This window comes from Ptychodera flava, chromosome 5 (genome assembly GCF_041260155.1).
Source record: "Ptychodera flava strain L36383 chromosome 5, AS_Pfla_20210202, whole genome shotgun sequence".
In the NCBI taxonomy this organism is placed as follows: Eukaryota; Metazoa; Hemichordata; class Enteropneusta; family Ptychoderidae; genus Ptychodera; species Ptychodera flava.
In genome coordinates this window covers 3,705,611-3,725,077 of record NC_091932.1, presented here as the reverse complement: position 1 = coordinate 3,725,077, position 19,467 = coordinate 3,705,611, and the positions used below count along the sequence as shown (strand labels likewise).

At 38.0% G+C, this 19,467-nt stretch overlaps 2 long non-coding RNA genes across 2 annotated transcripts; one reads left to right on the top strand and one right to left on the bottom strand.

The window, feature by feature from the left end:
* The first annotated feature begins 3,403 nt into the window (after nucleotides 1-3,403).
* LOC139132781 (uncharacterized) lies at nucleotides 3,404-13,017 on the top strand. Its single transcript, XR_011552439.1, has 4 exons — nucleotides 3,404-3,696; nucleotides 9,323-9,514; nucleotides 12,463-12,690; nucleotides 12,835-13,017. It is a non-coding gene; the product is annotated as an uncharacterized lncRNA (long non-coding RNA).
* A 3,277-nt stretch (nucleotides 13,018-16,294) lies between these two features.
* Nucleotides 16,295-19,459, bottom strand: LOC139132780 (uncharacterized). The gene is made up of 3 exons (XR_011552438.1): nucleotides 19,163-19,459; nucleotides 17,429-17,482; nucleotides 16,295-16,744 (listed from the first exon to the last, which is right to left on the bottom strand). It is a non-coding gene; the product is annotated as an uncharacterized lncRNA (long non-coding RNA).
* Between the last annotated feature and the right edge of the window lie 8 nt (nucleotides 19,460-19,467).

Sequence of the window (19,467 nt, the reverse complement as noted above, 5' to 3'; positions counted from 1 at the left end):
ACTTCATCGATCATCTTGGATCAGACTACGTAAACCGTGAGCACTCACGGCCAACGCGTTTAGAGAAAAGACTTCAGACAACGCGAAGTTTACGATGCGAAACTCGGGAGTCATGTCGTTTGCTAAGGGGCGATTCAGAATTACTTCCAGGGGGAGGGTGGAGGATTTTCTATTTTCTCGGTGATTTTTTTCCATGGCCCCCCCTAGTAAATTATAGAAAAAATCTATGGCCCCCCCTCATCTTTCCTGTTTTTTTTCCATGGCCCCCCCCCCCCCTAATATATACATGCATGCATATACGGTACATTATAGACATATCTAGTCTAACAAGTTGCAGGAACTGTAGGGCCTAGTGGACATTAATCGATGATATAACAAATCATTTCAGGGTTATGTGACTATAAAAAGAATGATTTGCAGGGACTGCAAGTGGCACACATTTGGAAAGGGTAGCAATAAACATATCTGGTTGTAATTTCTGAAGAAAAGTTAATTACTAAATATGAATACTTTTTTCGTTATGTCTCACTGATACATATGATGCACACAAAGACAAGCAAAGATGTCAGTTAGAAATGGTGAACAGAAAATCAGAGGAGCAGATAATTGGCAAAGTGATATATATCTTGAAGTTTAATGGTACATCTCATTTGCAGATATCCAGATATTTCTGGAAATTGAGATGTACATGTACATGCACACGTTCAGCATACATTTTCATTTGATGATGCTGAATATTTGCAGACTCACGGTGAAAGTTTTAAACATTAGGAATTAAAATTGGTGAAAGCCAACTTGTTTTTAATTTTCTCTTTTTTCTAATTTGGTTGTCATAAGACCAAGTAGCTGCCACTGAAAGCAACAATGCTGAGGAATATTTAAAACATTTCTTGAACAAAACACCTTATCCAAAACATGAATTCACATGTTATTCTGCTCATTCCATTCACAATCCAATGTTCATATTGAAATGCAGATAAACCTGTGGAAGTCAAAATTCACATTTTGTCAGCAGTATTTTTCAAAATTGACAGAGCATTCATATTTCAAATTTTTTTAACAAACTTTAATTTTAGAATAGTCATGATGCGCATGTTTTCAGATGACACGAAACAATACATGTTAATTTGTTTTTTTGCCTTTTCTGCCAGCCGCCACTGTGAAATCTTTGATTATACATATCAGAATGAATGGGACACAAAAGTATTAGCATCAATACACATGTGTAAGCCTATCCACATTTCTCCTAGCCTCATACACACTGAGATCACTTCTTGGACTCTCATGTATAAGGCAGTCCCTAGACTCCCATGTATAAGGCGTCCATAGACTCCCATGTATAAGGCAGTCCATAGACTCCCATGTTTAAGGCAGCTCTGCATAGAACCCAATGTATAAGGCCAAGTAAAATAAAAATTTAGTTTCTCATCGTATTCATATAGCAAAAAGGATGCGGTGACACAGTTTTTAGCCCCACGGATGAAGTCCAGGGGGCTTATAGATTGGGTCATGTCCCTCCATTCACGATGATATCTCAGATATTTTGACAAAATGACACGTGACCTCGTGTGACCTTGACCTCAAATATACATATTTGTCCATAACTCAGTAACCAACAAGTGCTACACCCTTCATGTATGGTATGATGGGACACCTTATGACACTACATATTGTACCTCATTAATTATACGCATATCTAATTTTGAGCAAGCCAATAGAGCTAGAGGTCTGATTTTTGGTATATAGGGATAACTTAGCAATACAATTTTTTTGACAAGATGTCACGTGACCTCAATGACCTTTGACGTGAAATAACACATATTAGTCCATAACTCAGTAACCACAAGTGGTACACCCTTCATATTTGGTATGATGGAAGACCTTATGATTCCACATACTGTACCTCATTAATTATGCACATATCTAATTCTGAGCAAGCCAATAGAGCTGGATGTCTGATTTTTCGTATATAGGGATAACTATAAAATAAAAATTTTTTGATCAAATGTCATGTGACCTCTATGACCTTTTACCTAAATTATACGTTTTGTCAATAAATAAGTAACCACAAGTGCTATGTCCTTTATATTTAGTAGGATGGGCGACCTTATGACAACACACACTTTACCTCATTGATTATGCACATATCTAATTCTGGGCAAGCGAATCGAGCTAGATGTCTGATTTTTGGCATATAGGGATTAATTAGCAATATATTTTTTTTTCAAAATGTCACGTGACCTCGATGACTTTTTACCTTGATTATACATATATGCATAACTCAGTAACCACAAGTTCTATACCCTCCAATTTTGATAGGATATTAGACCTTAAGATGTCACATCTTGGACATCATTTATTATCCACATATGTATTTCTTGGCTGGCCAATACAGCTAGAGGTCTGATCTATTTTCCCGATTTAGAACCATAACTTAGACATGCCTCATGTGTTTCAAATTGGGAAAAACAACATAGACCTATGTGCCCATAGATCTTAACATATACACTCCAGTGATACTTCTTAAAGACCACATTTCCCTGCCCCATCAAGACTAATACTCCTATTTCAAGTGGGGACTATGTCATTGTCAATGACTTGTTACTCGTAAACGCCTTGTCACAAATTCCAGAACGAATGACAGCACTGTAGTAAAGTAATCTCCAATAAAAAGTGAACATGTCATATTCTGTAGACATCTGGTATGTTTTTCCCTAATATTCAAATTTGGTAACAAAGCGGAAACCAGCTGCAACACAAAATCCTTGTGGTACAAACATAAACTAATGTGCCCTAGGGCATTTATAGGATGTTCCATTACATTGGAAGGGTATTTCACAAATAAAAGTTTTAATCATATCCTAAACATGTTATAATACATAGACAAAGGGGACGGTTGACGTAAACACATTGAAAACGAAAATATATCAGTTAGGGGCGATAGTTTTTAAGTCGGATAAAACCCTCGTACTCGGGCTCTTTTGGTATATAAAGTCCAACCCTACGATAATGTCTCGGCCTGCGGCCTCGACATTTTATCGTTGGGTTGGGCTTTATATACCAGAAGAGCCCTCGTACTCGGGATTTATCCTAGAGCATAAAACAGTGACAGTGAAAGTGAGACTTTGAAAATTTATTTTATGGATTGAAAAGTTATATCATGTGGTAGGGCTTTTGATGTCTCAATAGAACCCTGTGACTTCTTTCCCCTACAATCTGACACATTGGTCTCCCATGGTTTCTGCTGAACACAATATCAGACACATCCCAGAAATACAACTACAATATACTATGCAAAGTTGTCCCCATGTGTAAGAATAGAAAGTGGTGAGATCCCTTACACAGTACTTCTTCATGAACACAACCTGAAATTGAGCGTTCTGTCACCGTTTTGCTACTCTTTCCTTTTTTACATTTTAAACGTTATCTCATATGCTTGTTAGATTGCATGACTTTGAAATCAATAGTGAGTCCAGTAATGTATTCCTTGCTGGTTTTTCAGTGGTTGCAGTGAAAGTTGACACGTCAGAGGCTGAAGCCATCAACAATCCCATAGAACCATTAGTACAGCATACAACATCTCCACCGATGGCCTGCCTTTTACATCAAGAGTGACACGGAAAAGGGTACAAAGTTTGGAAACACTGTCCATAGTAGGCATGAATATGATACATTAATTGCACCAGTTCATGTCAGGTGAGATTTGTTTTTCAAGGGTTATGGAAATTTTAACATGGGCAGGACAAATCAAACCTGTAGTGTTTAAAGGGAAAGGTGTCAGTCGTATTTTGATTACCATGTGTGCACAAATTGTGTGTATGCATGGTACTAAATATCAGTGGAGATTTTGTTTTGAAATGTTTATCATTCAAGAACTTGTCATGAGTTCTGAATTTCAACAAACCATTTTTGCCAGCTATAATGTTTTTGGAAGTTTGGATCATGATTGTCTCTCTCTGATAAATGTTCTGTTCATAGAAGTGTTTAATTTAATGTAGCGACTCAGGTTCATTGTCTCTTATTTTCAATCCTCATTGCCACAAAAGAAGAAGTGGTCACACACCGACATGTGGTACTTTTTTTATCTGCTCGGTCACCGAAGAGTTCAGAAAATTTGTTAGTTTTTCAAAACAGTGGCCATAGGGTACAGCTGTTTTACTCAAAAACCACGTTTTTTTAGTTTTTTTTACTCAAAAAGTGTAAGTACAAATCTCCAATCGGCCTTGGTGATCTGTTTAAGGCAATCGACGGTGGGTATAGCCCACAGGGACGCGTTATTTTCCCAGCTGTGTCATGCGCACGCTGCAACCTCTTGCGAATTTGGGTACTATGAATAGTTGTACACACACTCTTACTGATAAGAAATCCAAGGGTGGACACCGAACTAGACCGTTTGGGAAAATCTACATTGTAACGGGTTATATGCCAACAAAACCAATAGTTATGGCCATTTCTTACGTCAAATAAATAATTTTTCCGGTAACATTACCAAATAGTGCGTTTGTCATTTGAAACGGAGTGTAATTTCGCTGCTTGAACGAAGGGAAAACTGCTCTGTATGCAAATTACAGGTCGCGATGTCACAATGGATTTCTCGAGTGCTGATTGGCTATGAAGTGCCGGCTTTCCTATGACGTAAGTATGTGCAAATACAAACATTGCAAACGACGTTGCAGTGTTTCAACCCGGAAGTATGGATCTCGCACAGTTTTCGACTGTTTCATGGCATTAAAGTAAGACATATGCGTACAACTAATTAAACCTAGTGCCTGTCTAACAATATGTGAAGTGTGGAATATCTTTTGGGTCATTTTTTCATATTTCAGTGATTTTTACTAAGGTTCGAGCGCGAGTCGTACATGGTAACGTACAGACCGTACGCGTTCCGATGAACCACGCGCCACCTGTCCAATGACAGTTTCCATTTGAAATGATTGACGTACAGAGCAGTTTTCTTTCAGGTGTCCGGTTTGTGTCCACCCTTGGTGTTTTATATAAAGAACAGTGGCAAAGCACTTAATCTTGAAAATACTATTTTTATAATCAGACGGAAATATAAATATTCATTAATAATTGATATGTTATTGTGAACAAACAAACACGGAAAACAAATGTTGTAAAAGATCGAGTCATAATGTTCGAAATGGGTACTCATAGTACCAACAATCGTCATTCGAAGATAACGCGTACTGTGGGGTTTGACTGGCCAAAAAAACCGTTGTCCCGGATTTTTGAAATTCGCTTTTGTTTGGCACAATGCGCCTTCAAAGTATCAACTTGACTTTTTTGCATAAATTATCGGCCTTTGTTCACGTTTGTCAGGATATCTTCACTTCCAGGCCCTTTATCGGAAATCTGAGACACGGTCTTTCAGATATATTCATTCACTGTCCACAGGTGAAAAATCAGGCTAGTCTGTCCAGGCGCCGCCGACTTATACTTATTTGAATAATGTACGCACTGCCAAAAACGGAACTGAGAAAATCGACGATTTGTGTAAACGACCTATGCGTCACACATTGTGACCAAGAAGTCCGACTCGCGCACTATTTTCTGCGAATTTTCTTACACCAGGACTAAGTTGAAATATTTAGAGTCAGTTTTGGGAATTTTGAATATGTTTAGGATTGCAGATCGTGTGAAAATAGAAAGAAATTATACACTGAACTGGCAAATGCTTAGTGCCAGCAGTGGGTGGTATTTACACAACAAACACAGAGGGGTAATTAGCGATTTAATCCATTTTGGAACGTTTAACTAGCATATTAACTGTATACTGTTGTCTCACGGTTACATCTGGTTACCAGAGTTCACAGTAAGACGAAGACGTCGAAACTTGTGTAAAAAAGTCTATCTGATCGAGACCTGTGTGCTGTCGTCGCGCGATCGCGTCGGGCATTCACTTGTTCTTGACTCAAGTTGTCTACTTCCTGTCTCGCGATCGGCAATTTATGCCTGTTTTTGTGAAAAATGATTGTCAAGTTCATGTTAGCGCCGACACTGTGCGAACGGGACGTCACTTGCTAGTTTTCCTACCTCAAGATGAGACGAACACATGTAACTCTTGACAACATAAAATGTCTGTTGTATTTTCTTAGCTTTTGCACCGCACTGCAAACTTGTCGCCCTTTGTTACGACGGGAGAGATTGACTCGTGTTATTTTTTCAAACTTTATTTATATGTGTTCTTGTACCGATTTTATCAAACTAATAATAATCACGCCGTAGCGTAGAACAGTGCAGGCTGTCATCGACAGCGTGTTCCGAGAGACAGAGTATCGACTAGTCTACAGTGGAGTCACTCGACTTGCGCAATACCAGCGCACACATAATTATTTCGGAGATTTTTACTTTTAGTCAAACTTTTGATGACTGACCTCATATAGCAAAAATTGCTAGTTTCAGCACTTCTAGAAGTTGAGCCGGGTTTGTTTTACGTTCAGTGTTGAGGTCCAGCTAGCAGCTGTGGAGTCTGCGGGTAGCCTAATTGATAAGTTTAGAAAACACGCACACAAGAATCTTTGTGAACCCTCCAAATTCACGCGTGAAGTAATTGAACTTTTGGGCATATTTAAAGAAAGGAAAGGCATGAAATAAAAAAAAAATATTTGCATTTCGTTTCGAAAAATTAGCAGATCGGCGAACTTGCTCTTGTGAATCTGCATTATGTGTGTATGAACGCCTGCACTCGCTTGGGAAACTCCTTGATATAAATGTCGCGTGATGTCGGTACGGTGTTGCTCAAGGTTTCTCAGCAGACATGAAAAGGCTGCGCGATAGAAAGATGAAACTCGAGTTTAAAAATATAAAAGAACACGATACTAACACCAAGCATGTACAGCAAGAGTGATAAAATTATCGCAACTAACAGAAGTTTCATCTCGCTCAGGCTAATTTTTGGACTCGGGTATGTAATCAGCATAGCCTAATATGTTCGAAAAGCAGCGTGTCAAATACTTTCATAGTTGTTGAACTGAGCACGTCTCCGTTATCGTCTGCGTCCTCGGCCAAATCTGACTCTTCACTGCATTCTTGATCGTTACTGCAGGGAGTATGAGCCAAAGTCGGACTGTTTTACATTTAAATCGACCTTGCGCACGTTGCCGTCTTTTTCAGGTCCGCTTTTGTGGACCTCGCTTGCTTTTTCGACGGTACGTGCTTGCCCGCTTACCGATACATGCAGTGTTCAAAACGCGAGCATAACGTTGAAGCTAGCGCATGCGCACTATACCGCCAAGCGTATACTAATCTCTGCGTGTTAGATATCTTGGTCGGTAATCCGTGACCGTTAAGACAAAAGGGAAATAATGGCACGCGGTGTAGCTGATAGTTTGCCATTTTAGTAATATTTCAGGAATTTCCCGGTACGATGTGACCCAACACCTTTCCCCAAAAGAAAAGACCACGTGTCAGTGGTTCGAAATTTGAAGTAAAAAAAAAATTGCTAAAATTGACCATTGAACCTGAGTCGCATCGTTAATGATTTGCATATGCAATGTTGAGTTGTAATTATCCAATGTAAACATGGCCATGCTTCATGTGTAATCTACAACAGTTTACACCAGGATAGACTGCAATCCCTTCAAACTAGGAAACCCTCTGTCTAGCTAAATTTAATAAATTTGTGTACCATGTATATTCATGCAAGCACTCGGTCCAGAGCATGTAATTTTCTTTTTAAACCAGGGGGGATGTGCTTATCTGGATCCAACCTCGACTTATTAAAAGATGGACCGTTTCACTGTCATTCTGTCATTGAAAAGAAGGTTGAAAAAGAGTGAAGGATGATACATTGTTCAAAATATGTTAGTTAATTTATTTGATGTCAAATATGTAACAAATGACCTTTTTAGGGACCACCATGAACATTACAGGATAGCTAGCTACCTATGCAACCAAAAATGTGTAATGAATGAGATTTACACAAAATGATGTTGATTATTACCAATGACCCAAACACTTAACAATCACTTAGGGAGCTTGCCCAAACATAAATACTATGAATTGAAACCATCATCAAAAGTTAGAGATGGATGCTCCTGGGTGTAGGCACTTATGCAGATAAATAAGGTAATATAGTTGTCAATAAAAACATTGGACATCTGACACATACATGCTGCACTGTAAAGTGGAATGTTAGGTATTTGGACATGATTTCTGTAGTAAAGCAAGTAAAGAACTGTGTTTGACAAACAGAAAAAAATAACATCATCTTTATCAAAAGCTACAGCAGCAAACATACTCTTGAAGTTATCCCAAGCATTGAATGTAACATTCATCTAAAGATCCACTGATAAACTTAATACAATGATTGTATTGTTTCACAAATCAGAATGAGGCAATGCAAACTTCCAGTCATGATGCTTGTTTGTCTCAATTCATTTCCTGGAGGGTTATCTAACCTGATCTCAGTTGTTTCCTTTACAACATCTTGACTAGCTACCATTAAAACAACATTTAGTAGTAATGGCATGCAAATTATGTGATTGATAAATGTCATCACATGTTATAAATGACGTTTAAGGAATGCAAGGTTTTTACATTATGCAACTCCTCAGTGCTTTGCTGTACATGTCAAACTCATAATTAGGCTCCTTAGCCCTGGCTTGCAATTGAACTTGAAGAATGTATAGCTATCTTTTTTTCCCATAAGAAAGCAGTAAACTTGATTTCACACAGCAGTGGTACTGTTGTGAGAAGCAGAGCTGGAAGTGGCAGGTTTTGTACCGGTATGTCACAAAACCACCAAAACTATGCCAGTTGCATCATCACTTCTGATTGGTCCATGCCAATTTGATGCTGTTGGCAAACTGCCGCATCCAAAAATGAAGGGTGTTTACACACTAGTTGGTTACTGAGAGTACGGTATACCACACCTAACATAACCAAGCCACCCTGTGGACCAGATAATGTCCTTAAAGCTAGATACATGACAGTAATAGAGCAAAATACCGGTATTTCCACTATCATAGCATTTCTGATGATCACAGTGGTGTAATTTGCTTATAATAATTAAATAGTACTTTAACAAAATTGCCTTGGTTTGGATGTATTAACTGTTTTCTCATAAATTCCATTGCAGTTCCATATTATTGTTTGATGAAAGTTATGCTGTAAAAGTCATAGATCATTGTATGCCATCTGAGAAAGTTTTCAGAGTACTCAGTTCACTGAGAATAAGTTTCTTAAAGTTCATCTTGAAAACTGTATCACAGCATAATAAACCCACTGTACATTATCTGCAACTACCAGTGATAGAAGCATGGCTGATGTACCTACAGTTATAACAATTCCTTCAAATTCATTTTTTGTGTCTCTACAGGTCAGAGTTCACATTTGATATCAAAACAGAAGCAACAAAAATGGCGTGATGTTTTACATAGCAGATGAAAGGCAGACAGATTTCATCTCCCAGTATATTCACAATGGTTAATCGTCTATGCATTCAATTGAAGTAGTGGTGCTCTGACACTGGCAGTGAAAACACATACAATATGATGGATACTGGCACTTGGTAAGTACAAGCAAACACATGAAATTTTAACTACCGACTACTTGTCCAAGTACCAGTATAAAAACCCCTGTTATACCTCCCCAAAAGGCTAACCCCATGCTTTCCGCCATGGACACTTAATTTATGCTAATTTATCCATGATTTTTTCAACACCACTTGATATTTCTGCAAAATTGACTTAAAGACCCAAAGAAATTGATTACGTACACAATCTCTGGATAGAGAAGTGACTTTTGGTGAAATTTCAGTGTTGAAAAAACCCCAAACTTGAAACAAAGACGTCATGTACGCTGCTGATCAACAGTCATGTGACGCATGCTTGCCTACACGGAAAGGCAACTCAATATTCCAGTATCAAGCTGGCTACATCTTGTGAAAACAACCACATAGCAGTGAAAATTGTAATAGTCACCAGGCAAAAGCTTCACAAATGAAAGGATAATTGCTTCAAACAAAAGAAACTGCATGTTTAGAGGATGAAAACATCATGGTCGTGAATGAAAATAAAGAATGGGGACATGACTATTCTATTTAGGGGACGGGATGAGCAGGGTTGAAGAATCATGAAAGTACTGGAAAACGTGTAATTTTCCTTACGATGCTGTCAAGGAAACTCCAGTTTCCCATTGTTTTAACATCTTTTAATAGTTTCTTTATTATCTAAAAGTAATTTTACCAAGTTTAATGACCAAATATACTCTCCTAACCTTTCTGTATTTGAGTTACACTCGGGTTTGGGCTTATACACGGATGTAAAGCATTTTCAAAAATCCTCTGAAATCAATGGGGGCCTATACACGAGCAGCGGCTTATACTCAGACAAGTACGGTACCACAGTTAATTTAGAATTAAAATCAAACTTGACCAAATTTTCCTAATAAAGGCAAACAGATTTCATTGAGCACCTCTGATACTTGATATAAAATGGACCCCAAGGATTATGTTGATGTGAAAATTACCTTATGTTGGCTCAGTTGGATGAACAAGTCCAGTGGTAAGAGGAATATCACCAATCTACATTGTATTTTAAGTGAACCAGTAACTTTACTAGTCTCATTTGTGATTGAATAGACTAGTTGGTTCTGGTGGAATTGTATGACACAGGGTACTGCTGTCAGTCCATTTTCACTACATAGATACTGATCTTGGTATACTACCAAATAGAAAATTAATTTACATTTGGTAGTCAATCTGGTTAAATCAACCATAAATTGTGTTGCTTATGCAGTCTGCAGAGTGACATTTGGAAAGCATCTTTCATTCTGTTGACATTGTCTTGTTTTTGTTAAATTAAACAGCTTGTCAGTCGAGCTGACACCAGTACCCCTTACAAATTAGTAATGCTATGCAATTGGGTAAGTGACTGTATTTCTCAGTCAGTAGTCCCTTTGCCAGTATCCTTTGATTCTTGAATCTGACATGATAGTTGTATTTGCATTCTTAAGTGCTTTAGTATTTTCCAGTCTGTGCCACTTTGCATGGCAAAACTTTGCAAGTCCCAAAGGTTATAAAGATCTCTTGATTTTCCCACTTTTGTCAAAGTGACAACTGCTGTTGTAGAATGATTTAAAGGACAAAGACAGCCATTTTTCATGAATTCTGTTTGATGCAAGATACGATACTTATATTGTTTGAAATGTTGAAAGATACTGAATAGATGGGTGACCATACCGGTACATATATTCCACTCTGGTTTTAGACAAAATTAAATGCAACAATCATGAAAATGAATTAATGGTCATAAACCATTGTGAAAATGAATTAATGGTCATGACCATTAATTCATTTTCACAACGGTTTCATGTATCATGTCTAAGAACAGGTTTGAATATATGCATGGTCACCATTCATTGAGTATCTTTCAACATGTCAATTAATATAAGTAGTATCAAACAAAATTCATGAAAAAATGGCCAACTTTGTCTCTTTAAAGCCTGCCCACATTAAATATTCCCCAGGCTTGCTTTCAAGTTCAAAATGATATGATTGTGCTTATGTCATTTAAATGACTGTGTACCCACCAGTGATCTTTCAAATTTCAGTGAAGATAAAAGCACAATCTACAATAAAGCAGCAGTATATAGCTTCCTTCAGACATTTGCTGTCATAATTGTCTTGGGGAAAGGCACAATAGTTTAGCTTGTGATTTTAAGATAGACATAGCATAGGCAAAGACTTCATCAAAGCCTAAATTGTATTGTGTGCAGTGAGAAACAAGTCAAAACTGTGTACTCATAGCAGGTACAATGTTTTTGCAATTCCAGTTTTTTTGTAGTTTTCACATTATGTGGTATTCTGGAACAATTAAGAGCTACCAGATCAGACACAAAAACAACCCAGTATATAACCCTAGTCTTGACTGGTGGGTGGGTGGGAAATGATTGCTATGTAAAATGTACAGGAGTAACCATCTTGATACTTACTGTACATTTCCTATTGATTGTTCAAACCTATTTGTCGATTTTGTAAAAAATCATCATATTACCATGAAAACTATCCAAGACATTGTTTTCTCTGTTTGTGTAAAATTTTGTTGATGAGATTTTTTTCTGAATCAATTCCTTTGATGAACTCTACATCAATGAAGACCTCATCACATCGCGAACTGCCCCATCCCGTTCAATTAATGTTATGCCTCCTACAATATCAGTGGAATTATGAAACCAGAAGATGCTAAATATTTTGCAGTTGGTACATTTTTCTGAGAAGTTTCTGTTGTGCCTTACTCCCTGATTGTCCAATATCTCTGAGCAACACAGCTGTTGTCTTCTGACATCAATTTATATACCAATAAATGTTAAATGGTTTTGGCATTTCAAAAATCAATAATGTCCATATCACTATGCATAAATTAGACTCTGAGATCAGTAAGATATGTTTATTTACAGATCAAGATGTGTAAACTTTGGTATTGATTGATTGTTTCCTCTGTGCATCATCACAATCAGGAAAAAGCACAAAGAAGTTTTGAGGGCTGTACCTGGAATTTCACTGCTGGACGCGTTGATCTTGGTGACCTAGCCATGCAACCATATCCAACAAATAACAGTCCCTCCACAAAAGGGTCGAGCAACGCTATTGTCAAAACATGTGGATCACCTGTACTGTTGCAACAGAGCGTGTTTCTCTGGACGCTGAGACCAGCTGAGATGCTGTGACGTTATACCAGTACACATGTAAGCATCATCTTTCATAAAATCTTTAATACTTGGAAATGTCTCACAAGTTTATCTCATGTCTGTTAACATTTTCAATATAATAAAAAAGCAGTACAAATATACAATATAATTCCACTCTACAGCATTATTCTTTTTTTACAGGTATAAAGTGAAACAGTGGCTAATGCTATCCAGAGATTTGGCCAACCAGAAACCAGTGAGACTGCCAAATTTGTCTGTATCATGGACAAATTTTTTGACTGTTTGAATGTCCGTAACAAAGAAGAACATGTGCGGTAAAGGAAACCAAACCTTACTCCATACACACGCGAGGATGATGAGAGACTTCAGCTGTGTACACAGCAAAAAAAATTTTATTTTTGCCCCTGTGACAGACCCTGCACAGGCCCTGATAGAATCTGTGGCACAGGTCTGTGTCAGCAAAGATGCCACGTCATTGTATCAGGGGCTACAGTACATGTCTGTATGCAGTAATGTGAATTCATGGCTGTATATACATTGCTGTTGGCACTATGCTGTGACAGGGTCTGGCATATCTGCCTGTTACAGCAGCTGTATTACAGAACTGTACACAGTACTGTGAACACAGACCTGTGACATGGTCTGAAATTTTTCAATGTTCACACATTAGTGCTTCTATTAATCTATCATCAAAATTGAAGTGTTTTACAAAAAATCTTGAGAATTATCAGACCATGTATCAGGTCCTGTAAATTCAACGCTGACACACCAATGTATTTACACCGGTGTTTCTGTGCTGTGGTCACAGTTCTGGATACAGTCAGAAAATACACCACAGTGAAAGGCTTGATGCAGGCCTGAGATCTGACCAATTTTACCGGCCCTGTAACAGGGATTGTGTCTCAGGGTCTGTTACAGGTACTGATAAGCCCCTGTTGCAAACATGTACTGTAATCTGCCTGTGGATTTCTAGCTATGTGTAAAACTGTCAATATTCATCTATTTTGCAAGCATGCACACATTGCACATTTCCATCTAAAATATCTACAAGTATTATCACCAGACAGCAAAATACTTGTTTTTTTCATTGCAGTGGTTACAGAATGACGTTTTGGGGTATTTCGATGAGTGAGAAGAAAGGGTGAGGACAAGGCCAGGTGGATTTACCAGAGCATAACAGGCTAAAATGATGCTTAGCTGGCAGACTCTCAAAGGATTGACAGGTATGACATTAATGATTTCACACACTGTCAAATAGGACACCCGAGTCAGGAAAACATTTAACCGTTTCTCAGTGCTTTTTTCTGGTACCAACTGTACTTTTCAAAATCATGAAAGGGAGAGTATTTATAACATGCAGTGTTTTATCTAAAAAGTGCAATGGTGGGATTCACCCTCTCTTGGCATTTTAGCACACTTTAATGATTTGTAAAAGGGTGACCAGCACCTCTGAAAGAATGTCAGTCACTCACTAGAGATTATTGCAGCCCCCTCTTGCCAGCGTAGAATTATCTCTAAATATTCTGGCAAAGGGGGAACTCCCTTTTGATGCCATGTCTGATAAAACACTGGATTTAAAACATGATAAAATGCCCAGTTCATAGCTTTAATAATATAGTACAAAATTAAATTGATGTACAGGGGTGAATTAATTTTTTTGTCCAAAATGACTGATATTGACCGTGTATGGAGTGACCGTGTATAGACTGCTATACAAATGTATCAGTTGTGTATGGGCAAATTTGTATGGGTATTGGTCATGACAACTTGTATTCTGTCATACTACAATGTTTGTTTTTATTCGTGCATTTTTTGGCAGTGAACTTCTTCGAAGTGACGAAATACCTTCTGCAGAATGGAGTGGAATACTTTCTAAGTGAAAAACTGTCTAAGGACCCACTGGAGGCACACTTCAGTCAGCATCGTCACAGGGGAAGTGCCAACAATGATCCTATAGTCCGGGCCTTTGGATACCAAGAAAATGCTATCAGACTCCAGAAGTCCCACCATCTGCATTCAGCAACAGGGAACACAGGGCGATTCAAGAGAACTGTGGAAGAAGTAATCAACAACACACCACTACCAAGGAGGAAAGGAACAACCTATTCATGTTAACATCCAAATCGGACATTGAACTTACTATATAAGGACATGTTTCTGGCAGAAAACTATTTAGTTTTGGAAAGTAAGAGCGACTTGGATTTGTGAAAAGGGGAATCTTGAATGTTGAAATTTCAAAATTAATTGAAACATGCCCAAGCTGACATTACTTTTGAGTCAAAGGATCACTTTTGGGTCAAGGCTAATGAAATGCAATAAAAAACAAACAGAAATACTGGTACTTGTTACATTTACATGTAATTTACTTTCAAATAAAACAATCTTTACAAATATTAAAAACACTATAAATAACATGCTCAGTACTGTCAAATATTTTCAAATAGAAAACCATACAGTAAATATCATAGGCAGTACTAGGTATTCAAAATAAAGAGAAGAAATGAGTTGTTACTTTTAATTACCACTGTAGATAACATTTCTGGCTTTGGTCTGGCAATCAAATCTTACCAGTCTTTGCCAGCTTTTTGCCGTTTGATCAGCTACTTCAAAGATTTCCTCAGACCTTTGGAACCCTTAACATGTACATTTGCTTTTGTTTTCAACAATTCAACAATGCTCCTGCTAAATGGAAAAGATCGTATTTGTACATACAACTTTGCAATCATCGTCATCAGTGAGGATTATACTTTGTCACTTTCGGCATTTCTGGCTACACTATACCACAGAGCATTGATCTTCTTGCTTGCCACAATCTCTTCAATAATTGGCTGATTTATACCTTGGCTGTTTGGCAACTTTGATATGTGGGAAACATTGAGGTGGCGCTTGTATACAGATTCAATCTCCATAAAACATTGAAATGCTATATCTGCTACTCTGAAAATTCCTCCCCTGTCCTGTGCATTTGTAACCATCCTTTGGTTTCTGACATGTCACCACCACTGACTGTATTGCTTTTTCATGTCATTCAAAATTGATATGTACAAACTGCTATCCTTCTTGTTTTGTAACTGTTTCCTAAATTTATATGGAGTGTATCCAGCAAAGTAACGTAATGCCTGCTTTTCTTCACTGGTTATAGGGAGAACTTCTGTTGCTGTTAGAGAGTCTCTTCAACCTTTGCAAAGTGAGCCCTGGCTAAGCATTCTATTTCCAATAAAAATAACCTTGTAAAACGGAACAAGCTCCTCTCTTCACATTTGTAAGAACATGTTGTAAGGGCACTCATAAAACATGTCATCACATTCTGTGTTACACTGTCATCAACCCACATGTTAAAGAATGTGTGCCACACCTCCTCTGACTGACTGGAAAATAAAGTCAAGTGTTCACTGGCAGACAGAGTTTCCCACAAGTTATCACACAACAAATCCATAGCTTGGGTTTCCATTTTCCCTGATTTCAGCTCAACAGCAAGACACTTTCGCAAATCAGAGATGCTGTTTCCAAACACACTGCCATCAAAGGCCAAGTTTTCATCACTGGCAATGGTAACACATGTCTTCAGAATTAAGTCGAGCATCTGTTGTTCAAGATCACTTTTCTTATACCATACTGTGTCCAAGGGAACCTTGACAAAAATTTAAAAATACAATCAGATACAGGTATTTTCCACTTGTTAAATAATACTGTCATGTGACTGACTGGTTATAGGCAGATTTCTACTTGTCTTAAAACTTGACAAGCCACTTCACTTAAGACTTGCAACACAAAATGATCCATGCATGATATTTCTTCAAACAAAACTGAAAATTGCTTTGTTGTGATTGACTTGTGCAGTCAAATTCAGTAATATCACCATGTTGTTATACTTTTTATTGCACTATTTTTTCATGCAATAAATCTGAGGTCAGCAATGCATTGGCTGAAGACAGATGTAATCACAGTACTCTTATGCTAAGGTTCTGCTCAGTTGTCAACATACACACTGAAATAAAAATGTGTAAATAAAATTCATGATGACCCGATTGTCTTTTGTTCTAAAAATTTGTTTCCTGTTCTACCTCGGGTAACTCACCATTGAGAGTTTCTGAAAAAAAAATAATACCATATAGCCAGATTCACAAATAAACAATGAAAAATTAAAATTATATATGATGCTGAGACTAAATTTAAAAAAGGTGTGTGTGTGTCCTGTAACGTGCTTCATAGTAAATGTGTTATGACAAGCACTCTTGCAATGAGATAGGGTCAGTAATCAAATTCGAATTGCATAAAATACTGTAAATTATGCTTCATTTCAAATTTAACTAATCTTACGCATCGTCGTACACCACGCCCTCTTCGGCGAGTCTTATCACCCAACGTATTTTTTTTTGCGAGAGCAGGAAAAAATGCTCTGGCTTGCGAGAATGCAAAAAGGCCCGAGAGCAGGAAAAAATGCTCTGGCTTGCGAGAATGATCTTATGGAATTTTCTTTCACATGACAAAAACGTTTAGGGTCGAGGTTTAAACTTTGGTTACCTAAAAACAATTTTTTTGGCCTTTCTTGCAGTGGAATGTCATGCTACAGTCACTTCAGACTTGTGGGGTGATTGTGGTCAGACCAAAATCTCAAAACCTATTGCTAAGAATGCACTCTGGTGTTGAAACCCCCCAAAAATACAATTCAAATTCTATGATTTTTTCAAGATTATTCCTTTCTTCCAAGATTGGTCACCTCATATTGAGTCTTAGTCATGGCATAAAAAATGTAAATTCAATTTTTTCTCACCTTTTGGAAGTTGCTCAGACTGGTGGCCTTCTACTGTACATTTATGTAGAGACACTGAAAAAGAAAAATGCATGATAACAATTAAGGAATGAAGCCATGTAGAGCAACACATTTTATTGTAGTCATTCAAAATCAGCTGTGAACTACTTCACAAGTTGAAAAACAATGGAAACTAAAAGCATAAGACATAAACAGGAGGAACACACAAGGTGTTTGCATTAGACGCCTAATAAAAAATCAACAGCTTGATAATGGGAACAAGGGCAGGAAGCAGATCAGCTGATCGCCACGTTTCTGCATCAGGGTCTATGGTTTCTGTCTGTAATACTACCACGGTAGTTGTGGAAACGCAGCTATCTGCTGGCGGGGTAGAGTGCGTCTCTATGCGGGTCAACAAAAGATCGGGGTTGACCTTTTGTAGTACAGCTTGTAGTTTGTACAGCCACGGTAACTCCACAAGTGAGCGTGCGGCTGCACAGTAACAGTGTACGGAGACACCGGCCCCTGTCCAACGCCAAACCCCAATGATCCGTATTTACGCAGTAGTCGAGAAGCAAAATGTGACGTAAACAAAGAAATCTGGCTTTCAGTTAAAATCTTTCCATCCAAGTTAATTTGACACAATAATTAGCTATGCTATGCTAACACTAGAGGGCGCAATTCCCTGACCTTCGGATCATAACAACAATCTGCCAGCAGTGTATCGGGTATCAGTTACGCAGTCGTTCTTCAAGAGAAGGCATCGTTCCACTCTACTTTTTGGGACTGTGGAGTTTGGGTTTTAAAATTTCTGAACTGGGCCAATGTATCAGTGAACTGACTAATTTTGGGTAGTTTTTCTTTTTTGAAATCTTTGGATATAGCCAGCTCCTCAAGTGATGGGAGTTCAGAACGGAAAATACCTGATATATGCGTATCATAGACTTTTCCCGCGGACAATGTGTGCTGATTTCGGCCGCCATGGTCATCAGGCCAAAAATAGCAGTTTGCCGAGGTATTTCAACGGACCTCCATGATAGTTAGAACAAAAGAACATCGATTGCACTGGCCTCTAACAATGATTTAATCCATATATGGCGAAAGTCAAGGTTGGAGGTGAAATATTTGCATAAACATTTCATATATTTGCATGTGGAAAAATAATCGCAATCATACCAATCCATAATCCAATGACAGTAGGTCGGAATTCGGAAGACAATAGTTGTAAACATAGACACAAAATAGCACAGAACAGACAGTAAATAGACGGTACACAAACAAAGTCACATTCATGAAAGAAAGATATATGGACCTCTGGCCAGAAGACCAAGAAGTGATGTCAGGTGTTTCGAAAATAGTAGTTAGTTAATAGAAGTTAGCCACAAATAGGCATGGACTGTAGATGGTGAATTCAATGCAATTCCATGACTTTCACACTGGATTTGTTTTTTGTAAACCATAAAACATTTCAGAAGACAACAAGAAGAACATTCAATGGTAGTTCAAAGTGTTTATTTTTTCATTTTTGCCCGGTATGGCTGTGTTGTCACTTTTCAGGTATTTTGGGAAAATGTGAATGTTGCATACCCTCTACAAATGTGACCCATGTACATCCATGACGACACTTGGGAAAGAAGTCTTTATTTCTGTGTTAGTCAGCCTACAAAATGCATATGTACCGGTAATGAGCTCACATGGTCAAAACAGATCTTCATAATAATAGCCTGCCACAGCTACAAAAATATTTAAAGTTACCTTTGATATTGGAAGTCTGGTGGACGCGTTCTTCATATGACCTCTGAAACCGCTCGCACTTTTGCACTGCTCACTGCACTGTGTGGACATCTGAACTGAAGACACAGAGGAAGTCGTGCGCGCCGCTGCTAAATTTCTGTTTGAAGTTACTTTGATACTGGCATCATAACTTCAGGGACATCGTCCTCTTCTTCCAAAACCGACGTCCAATCAACACGCAAGTCGTCAAAATCAACGAAATCGTCCCCAATTGTTGTAACTCGTGTTGCTGAACTAACGATGTAAACACTGCACCGAGCTAATGA